At 34.6% G+C, this 10,317-nt stretch overlaps 1 long non-coding RNA gene across 1 annotated transcript; it reads right to left on the bottom strand.

Annotated features, from left to right (window-relative positions):
* Nucleotides 1-3,918: 3,918 nt before the first annotated feature.
* LOC125652484 (uncharacterized) lies at nt 3,919-6,745 on the bottom strand. The gene is made up of 4 exons (XR_007361592.2): nt 6,385-6,745; nt 5,017-5,178; nt 4,697-4,791; nt 3,919-3,990 (listed from the first exon to the last, which is right to left on the bottom strand). It is a non-coding gene; the product is annotated as an uncharacterized LOC125652484 (long non-coding RNA).
* Nucleotides 6,746-10,317: the final 3,572 nt, after the last annotated feature.

The following is a 10,317-nucleotide window of genomic DNA, read 5'->3' as shown; positions in this document are numbered from 1 at the left end:
GTGCAGTTCATATTGTCTTATGTTCCTGCTCAGTTTCTGATGAAAGGTTCAGGTGATGGGAACTTTTATATCAAAAACTGTTGATTTACAGAACTTTTATATATGTTCTGAGTGACCTTGACCTTTCCAAAATGACCTTGAAAGATCTTGGTCCAAAAGTTCTTGCCTCAAGGGAACTCTATGCTGCCCCGGAATTTTTCGGGGAGCATAAAAATTATACAATAGGAGTATAGCCCACTTGGTATGCAATTTCGCCTGCACAAATACTTTTTTCTTGAATATAATTTTTTGCAAATATTCTACTATACAATGTCAGTTTATACTTGTGTTAACCCAAATTACTTAATACAGATATCTTTATGTTAATAGTATCTTTATTTGATAAGCATAAACATCACCGTGATTATATAGAGTATATAGTAGATGTAACGTAATGGGCATAAAAATTTGCAAACTGTTGCAAAAGGCCACCCTAAATCAGAAATAAAACACTGAAATTGTTTTACTTGAGTAAGTTTGTACATAAGTCCATTTGAGGAAATTTGGTTTAAGGTGGCCTTGTTGAAAATGGATAAAATATGAATAAATCGTTCTCAAAATTTACCTTGAGATTTAGTAGCCTGTCAAACGTTAAACCTTTAAACTTACATGCCTGGGTGGCCTAGTGGTTTAGGTGCTCGGTAATCTTACACTTAAACCATACATTCCGAGTTCAAGTCCAATATTTTTAGCCGAGTTGCAACGAAGTTGAACTCGGCTATTGGTTTGGTGATGTGGGCGGTTGGGCGTCAACAATTGGTTTCCGGATGATAACTCAAGAAGTTTACAATCTAATCAAATGAAACTTGGATATATTGTTGGGTACCAGGTAAGGAAGACCCCTATTGATTTTGGAGAAAATAGGTCAAAGGTCAAGGTCACAGTGACCGAATATAGAATGAAAATTTCAGAAAAATTTGGTTTCCGGATGATAACTCAGAAAGTTTAAATCCGAATCAAATGAAACTTTGATATATTGTTGGGTACTAGGTAAGGAAGACCTCTATTGATTTTGGAGAAGAAAGGTCAAGGTCACAGTGACCAAATATAGAATGAAAATTTCAGAAATATTTGATTTCCGGATGATAATTCAGAAAGTTTAAATCCGAATTAAATGATACTTAAAGATATTGTTATGTACCAGGTAAGGAAGACCCCTATTGATTTTGGAGAAAATAGGTCAAAGGTCAAGGTCACAGTGACCGAAAATAAATTTAAAATTCCCAAAAATTTTGGTTTCCGGAGGATAACTCGAAAATTTTTAATTTGAATCAAATGAAACTTGGATATATTGTTGGGTACCAGCAAAGCAAGGCCCCTATTGGTTTTGGAGAAAAAAGGTCAAAGGTCAAGGTCACAGTGACCAAAAATAGATTGAAAACTTCAGACAAATATGGTTTCTGGACAGTAACTTGAAAAGTTTAAAACTGAATTAGTTCTTCACAATTATAAATATGCCACATCATTCCTGACTTTAGAATGTATCCCATGCAACTCGGCTCATGCACCCCTGGGTGCATACATTGATTTTCCCAATCTTTTTTTTTTTTGCTTTTCATTTTTTGGGGTCGTTTTCTTGAGAGGGTGTGTGTGTGTTATAAATGTGAGACATATTATAACAAATATTAGTCATTTTCATCATAACTCCTAATATTTGCAAGTTACGACTTAAAGAAAGGGAATTTATTCCGAGATCACTGTAGTGTACAGCACAGCATGTAATAAGTAAAAATGGGTCAAGGGAGGAAAAGAACTGTTATACATGCAGTTTGACTTCCAAAAGTAAATATAAAAACTCAAGTAGCAACTGTCATATGATATTTAGGCAAAACTAAACACTTGAATTATCAACCAAAGGCAACTGAACTGATGAAATCTATTAAAGGTGCTGCAGTTATGTCAGAAAAAGACTGAGTTAATTAATGCCATATGTAAAAGGGTTGTTGTGTAATATGAATGTACCTATGAAAATATTGTACTGTACATCATTGCAAACAAGAAAATGGTTTATTGATTAAAGAATGACTCATATAAATGTCAGTAATGCTATACTGCGGCAGTTATTTATCCTGGTTAACGAAACATAAAAAATGTCAGCCTTATATTTAAATATAACACGCCAGTCTATTATTGGAAACCAGTGTTTTCCATTTAGATTTCTGAGTCGGCTGTTTCGTCAGCAAATGCGCTATACCCCTTTAATGTTTAGTATGATTTGTTCAAATGTGTATAGATATGTGTTAAATGTATCATCAAATGATTTGAATTGGATCATAACTTGATGGACAATTTTTGGAAATGTTGGTTTGCAGTATCTGCCTGTTTCAGTCTATCATATAGTGAATGAACACCAATTTTATGATGTCTTCATTTTTTAGCTCACCTCAATGCTGAAAGCTCAAGTGAGATTTTCTGATCACCCTTTGTCCGTCTGTCTGTAAACTTTCACATTTTCAACCAAACTTGGCACAAAGCACCATTGGGGCAAGGGGAGTCAATTTTGTTCAAATGAAGGGCCACACCCTTCTCCAATACATTTTACAACTTTAAAAAATCTTCTCCAGAACCACTGGGCCAATTTCAACCAAACTAGGTACAAAATATCTTTGGGTGAAGGAAATTCAAGTTTCTTCAAATGAAGGGCCATGCTCCTTTCCAAGGGGAGATAATAGCAAAATAGTGAAAATACATCAACAACTTTTAAAAATCTTCTCCACCCTTACAGAAAAAAGATACATTTTGGGTACCTTTGTTGGGTACACTTTTGGGTACATTTTGGATACATTACAGGTACAATTTGGGTACTTTACGGGTACACTTTAGGTACACCTAAAAGTACCCGGAGTGTACCCAAAAGGTACCTGGAATGTACCTAAAAGTCTACCCTTTTTGGAACCGGACTTTGAAAATATTTCTAGCTGCAGACGGGTACTTTTTCGGGTACATTGTTCTTTCCCATGCAACTGTCTAAGTTAAAATTTTCCGGGGTACCTTTTGGGTACCTTATTATTTCCAACTTTCCAAGTATCAATTTTTAGGGTACCTTCTGGGTACAATATTTTTGGGTACACACTTTGGGTACGCTTCGGATACACTAAAAAGTACCCAGAATGTACCTAAAGGGTACCCAAAAGTCTACCCTTTTTGGAACCGGACTTTAAAAATATTTTTAGCTGGAGGCAGGTACTTTTTCGGGTACATTTTCTTTCCCGTACAACTTTTTAAGGTTTTAATTTTTGGGGTACCTTTTAGGTATAATTTTGTCAACATTGTTGTTCCCATTTTGGGGTACCTTTTGGGTACATTTCTTTGATACATTTTCAGGGTATATTATGGGTACATTATTGATACAATCCAGGTACATTTTAGGTACTTTTCAGGTACAATCCAGGTACCATTTCAGAAACTTTTCTGGTACATTTTAGGTACAATTCTGCTACTATTTTAGGTACTATTCAGGTACATTATTGGTAAAATCCGGTTACCAATTTAGACAGTTTTTAGGTACAAACTGGGTACATTTTAGGTACATTATAGGTACTTTACGGGTACAATTTTAGGTACAAACCCGGTGCCATTTTAGGTACGTTTTGGGTACATTTTAGGTACACTATAGGTACTTTACGGGTACAATTTTAGGTACAAACCCGGTGCCATTTTAGATACGTTTTGGGTACATTCCGGGTACAGCATAAGTACCATTTTAAGTACACTCTGGGTGCCATTTTAGGCACTTTTCGGGTACCATTTATGGCATTTTCCAGACTTTGCTTGCCTCTCCTAAAGTATGCTTGACTAACACTTCAAATGTACTGGAGTTCTGCTAGTTTTCATGAATATTACCAACCATGTGTCCTGAAAAAATGAAGAATCTTAATATATGAGAAATTGCATTTAATTCATACTATAAAAATTATGACAAAGCTTCTCTTCTTCGTAATCCTATTTCTCCTGCAAATAAAAAAAAAAAAACCCATTTAATGAAATATAATAAAACCAAATCACAATACGAATGTAGTTTATACTGCACTTTTCTTTGTCTTTAATTCAGTTGACTCGACGCTTTAAATTATCTTTATTTTACACCCGTTTAGTCTCTTGTAACCTTCTAAATTAAATATACTTATATATTATATTTTCTTGGATATTGTTCCTTTATTATTAATTCGATTAAAATCTAACAAATACATGTAAATAAGTGCATAAATGAAAGAAATTAAAAAAAACATTTTCATCATAAATGATTACCACATGCAATACAATACCAAGATTGCAATGAAAATATTTTAACTTATCTAACTTTGCATTAAATGGTTGTGCTAGATAATCATTCTTAACAGCAACAAGACATGAATGTGAACCATGGATGCCCCCAAACTTAACGCTTTTCAAGACAAGTAGGTCAAAATTCATGTCAAGGTCAGAAGATCAAATTTGGTACCATCAGAAAGGTCAAAAGGTCATTAATGAGGTACTTATATATACAGTTTGTATATATATTAAAAAATATTTTCTTGTCACAAAGAATAAAAATGGCAAATATAAAATCCCTACCCATTTTAGTTGAAAAGTTATAACTAAGTTAAAGTTATATCAATATGCCACTTATATTTTATTACAGATCATAGGATACAAAATATTTTAACAGCAATATTACCTGCGCATTTTAAAAAGTTTCACAAAAATGTGCTGTTGATTCTCTGGATAAGTTTTTGCTCACTTTCCTTTGGGAGAACATTGATGACGTACATTCTAAAAAAAATAATAATGCAATTATTTTGTGGGCATGTTATATATCTATTTAAAATTAATAGAAACAGTTTGTATGATCTGTGCAAATTAAATCAGTGATTTGAAACTGATAGTGGAATTAAAGTCATCCCAATTTGACTTGCTGTCAAACAAATTTAAGACATATCAGGGTCATGGACTTCCCATCCACTATACATATAGGCCTAGCAGTCTCATTGGACTTACCTAAAATGTGCATGAACTGAAGTGTCATTCAGAGTAAACTCATTTTGGAACTATATAAACATTGATCCAGGTCTGCATAGTGTAATTCTCAGAATGGCATATTAAAACCAGTCTGGTCAGTGGTCACACCATATAAATTCTGTATCCATCATGAATTATATTCTGAAAGAGAAATGAAATTGTAAATAATCAAAGGATACCAAAGACCTTCCTATAACCAAATTACAGGACCATAAATAAATATTTCTAATCACTGGTCACTTGTGCTATCAACTTAAATTTTTACTTGTCAATTGATAACTCTTACTGTTCCTTCGGACCAATCTGATTAAAACCAGCTCCTCGATCCGCTCCTCGTATTGCGACAACATAAAAATAAAGGAGCGGATCGAGCTGATTTTAACATAATGCCGACGTTACTTAAGTTATTTCAGTTTGACCTGCTTTGTACATAATAAGAGTGGTTAAACTATGAGGTGTTACAAATGAAATAGCATTGCTGTGTCTAGCGAGTAGATATCTAGTTGATGCAAATCGCGGGTTATCAAGTGCCGGGTAGAAAATGAAAATCGTGTAAGTGTCCGACAATAGACGCATTTAGACTAGATAGAATGTTTTATCGTTAAAATGATAATGTCCTACGGACCCGATTTAACGATAGAATGCGTCCTATATACCTGCAATGTAGCAAAATGAAAATTGCACACAGTGCATGTTTCGTTAAAATTATGTAACACATCACTCATATGCATTTGGAAAGTTATCTTAACGACCCACTTGGGCCGTTCTTATTTGCAAATTAGGTAAGCGTTCGTTTTTGGAAAACAGCATGCAGCAGGGTGTTCCGATGGCAGTTTCCGGTAAAATGGCAGTCAGTTCGAATCGAGAAAAGTGACATTTCAAAGTGTTGAGTTTACAATATTATTATACGATTTTTTACAGTGTTAAGGACTTACAAATTACCAATGAGGTTAGTTGTATATAAATTTAACTTTAAATGTACGCGTTTATTCTTTGATAAGTTTAAAATCGTTTTGGAGCGATTCCGCAATTTTCTGCTACATTACGGGTATATGGGAGGTATTCTAACTGTGGTGAGGGCCTGTCCCGAGACACAGTTAGATTATTCTAACTACATTTAGACTAGTTAGTGAATTTCATTGTCCTACTTTACAAAAGACACATGAGTTACATAATTCAAGATACCTCTGACTGTTACCCTTGCTTTCTTTATATGCTATGTGCAGTGAAGATCATCAGACACAAATGTGAAAGGGATAAGAATCGGAGGAATTTCGGATTATCAGTGATCATGACTGGCATGAAGTCAAAGAATCTACAAAATACACTAGTGTGTAAATCACTTACTTAATGGTTGGGAGTCTCTTCAGGATAACACCACGAACTCCCTCGGGTCCCTGTTGAAGGCTATTCTTTGTCTGTTCATAATGTTTACGGTAGGTCACAACATCATAAAAATGGCGTCTGCATGGTCTGCATGCTGACTATACGCGGGAACTCGGAGTGCACACCCGATGCTTTTTATCAGGAACCCGATCTCAATTTACGGTTGTTAGAGCCAAGTACTGTGAAGACCCGCTCTGAATTGATTGGTTAATTAATTAATAAGTTAACTAGTTTATAAAAATAATATGATGATCTTCAATAATTTCCTTCTGCAGGGACATCTTTTGACATACAGTGTATATCAATATTAAAAAAAAAAAACCACTCCCCCCCCCCCAAAAAAAAATCAAATACAGATAGATCCATATATGTATGTATTATCATGATATATACAGATTGTTTACCAAATATATAATTAAATTCAGTGACTGTCAGATAATTTTTTCTTATGAAATTGCTGCAGACTAACAATCATGTAGCATTATCAAGTTCTCAAGACTATATCTTACTACTAGGTCTCTACTATTATTTATTTTTGATTGTTATGTTTTTAAAAATGGAAAATAGCTTTCCATTTAGAGGTTTAGGGATGGATCCCTTCATGTAATCCTTCAGATTTTCTTTAATACTATAGCTACCTTAATGGCAGAACAAAAAAAAACTTTTTATAGATAAATTAAAATTCATTAACATCAACAGGATTTGCACTATTTCATATATATATATAAATATATATATATATATTTTTAAACAAAAAATGTCTACAACATACATACATCAATAAAAAAAAAAACACGCCAGATTGAAGTTGGGTACATAATGCTGGTACAATTCACTATAAAAGCTTTCTTATTTCAAAATCAGTTGTGAAATTGTTTAATGTTTATTTTCATATTATTTGTATCTGTTGTGAAATGACAAGGTTTATTTAAATGGGTACATTTCGGGTACATTTTCAATAGTCACATTTAAAGTTGGTACATTACGGGTACAATTTAACTTTTTAATTTACCCAGGGTACATTTCTGGTAAACATTTCAACATTAATATTTTTTGTTGGGTACATTTCGGGTACATTTCAACTTAGTAACTTTAAAGTGGGTACATATCGAATACATTTTAACTTCCTTAATTGATACCCTGGGTACAATTCGGGTACATTTGAACATTTATATTTTTCTGTTGGGTACATTTCAGGTACATTTTAACTTTTCAATTTTTAATCTGGGTACATTTTGGGTACTTTTTACAATAGTCGGGTACGTTCTGGGTACTGTCGAAAAATGGCTAAGTTTTTTGCGGGTACTTTTTGGGTACATTTTTCAAGGAAAAAGTTGCTTCGGGTACCTTACAGATACATTTTGGGTACCTTTCGGGTACATCTCATTTCTGTAAGGGCAGGGAACCACTGGGCCAATTTCAACCAAACTTGGCACAAAGCATCCTTGGGTTAAGGGGATTCAAGTTTCCTTAAATGAAGGGCCATGCCCTTTTCCAAGGGGAGATAATAGCAAAATAGTGAATATGCAATTGACAACTTTTAAAAATCTTCTCCAGAACCACTGGGCCAATTTCAACCAAATTTGGCACAAAGTATCCTAGGGTGAAGGGGATTAAAATTTGTTCAAATGAAGAACCATGCCCCTTACAAAGGGAAGATAATAAAAAAAAATGCATACAAATATTATAGGGAAAATCTTTAAAAACTTACATTTACATGAAAGCTTCCTGACACAGTGCATATTTAAGTTTGTAAAAATCTTTTAAAAGTTTTACTTGCAAATATATAAGGAAAATCTTTAATTATGGGCCAAGGTAACTCAGGTGAGCGAGTGTGGCTCTTGGGCCTTTTGTTTTATTTGGCATTATACAGTAACACTCATATGAATTTAGCTTAAACAGAAGCATTTTCTTGATGTTATATTCTGTTGCCCCCCCCCCCCCCCCCCCCCCCCCCCTAAACACTGAGATTTACATGTAAGTGCATTATCATAGTCACAAGAAGAATAAATTCTTTATTGTAAACTTAGAATTATGAAATGAATTGGAAAATAGTTCCTGAAGTTCATGACAGATGAATTAACAAGCCTTGCTGTATTTATCTTTTTTTTTCAAATGGAAAGTAATCAGGAGATAAAATGCCAAATTTTTAATAGAATCATAAAGTTATACTCTGAGAAAAAATAGTGGGACAGACCAATATGGTAATCCCCAAAACTTTCCTGCTCTGAAATATAGGAACCCAGACAGGCAAAACTTCTAGATCAGAGCTTGATTCAATGTGAACATTTTCATTATGCATTATTGTCTTTCAACAATTTCCATGCACTAATGACAAATATTATCTAAAAGCACACCCACTCAAAAATTTCATGTTTTAAAAGGTTGGAAAAAACCCTGAAATACAATACCAGTATATCATAGTGAGCATATTGTTCTGTACAGTGAATGTGCTTCTTTTGTGTATTATTATCTTAGAGGCAGGAACACAGAAGTTCCTGTTAGGTGTAGAGTAGGTTAACTAGGAGCAGAAGTTTCTGTTAGGTGTATAGTAGGTTAACTAGGTGCAGGAGTTCCTGTTAAGTGTATAGTAGGTTAACTAGGAGCAGGAGTTCCTGTTAGGTGTATAGTAGGTTAACTAGGTGCAGGAGTTCCTGTTAGGTGTATAGTAGGTTAACTAGGAGCAGAGGTTCCTGTTAGGTGTATAGTAGATTAACTAGGAGCAGAGGTTCCTGTTAGGTGTATAGTAGATTAACTAGGTGCAGGAGTTCCTGTTAGGTGTATAGTAGGTTAACTAGGAGCAGGAGTTCCTGTTAGGTGTATAGTAGGTTAACTAGGAGCAGGAGTTCCTGTTAGGTGTATAGTAGGTTAACTAGGTGCAGGAGTTCCTGTTAGGTGTATAGTAGATTAACTAGGTGCAGGAGTTCCTGTTAGGTGTATAGTAGGTTAACTAGGAGCAGGAGTTCCTGTTAGGTGTATAGTAGGTTAACTAGGAGCAGAGGTTCCTGTTAGGTGTATAGTAGGTTAACTAGGAGCAGAGGTTCCTGTTAGGTGTATAGTAGATTAACTAGGTGCAGGAGTTCCTGTTAGGTGTATAGTAGGTTAACTAGGAGCAGGAGTTCCTGTTAGGTGTATAGTAGGTTAACTAGGAGCAGGAGTTCCTGTTAGGTGTATAGTAGGTTAACTAGGTGGAGAAGTTCCTGTTAGGTGTATAGTAGATTAACTAGGTGCAGAAGTTCCTGTTAGGTGTATAGTAGGTTAACTAGGTGCAGAAGTTCCTGTTAGTCTTCAGAGTATGTTATCCAGTAGGATAGGTTTCTGTTAGTCTATATAGCAGATAATCTAGGAACAGAGGTTTGTGTTAGTCTATATAGCAGATAATCTAGGAACAGAGGTTTGTGTTAGTCTATATAGCAGATAATCTAGGAACAGAGGGTTGTGTTAGTCTATATAGCAGATAATCTAGGAACAGAGGTTCCTGTTAGTCTATATAGCAGATAATCTAGGAACAGAGGTTTGTTTTAGTCTATATAGCAGATAATCTAGGAACAGAGGTTTGTGTTAGTCTATATAGCAGATAATCTAGGAACAGAGGTTTGTTTTAGTCTGCATTGCAGATAGTCCTATAACATAGATTTCTGTTAGTGCGTAGAGTAGATTATCCCCGAACAAAATTTCAGGATAAAATCCCTGTTCGTCTGTTGTAGAGCAGACTATTCAGGAACAGAGGTTCATGTTTGTTTAGCAAATTATTTGTGAATAGATGTCCCTGTTAGTCTATAGAAATAAAAGTTCTCATTTGTCTTCATGGTAGTTTCTCCAGTAACAGTGGTTCCCTATAGAGCAGATTAATTAGGAAGAAGTTCCTGTTGGTCTATAGATTGCATTATCCAG

Source organism: Ostrea edulis, chromosome 5 (assembly GCF_947568905.1).
Source record: "Ostrea edulis chromosome 5, xbOstEdul1.1, whole genome shotgun sequence".
Lineage (NCBI taxonomy): Eukaryota > Metazoa > Mollusca > Bivalvia > Ostreida > Ostreidae > Ostrea > Ostrea edulis.
The sequence above is the reverse complement of the archived record's forward strand: the minus strand, read 5'-3'. Positions and strand labels throughout refer to the sequence as shown.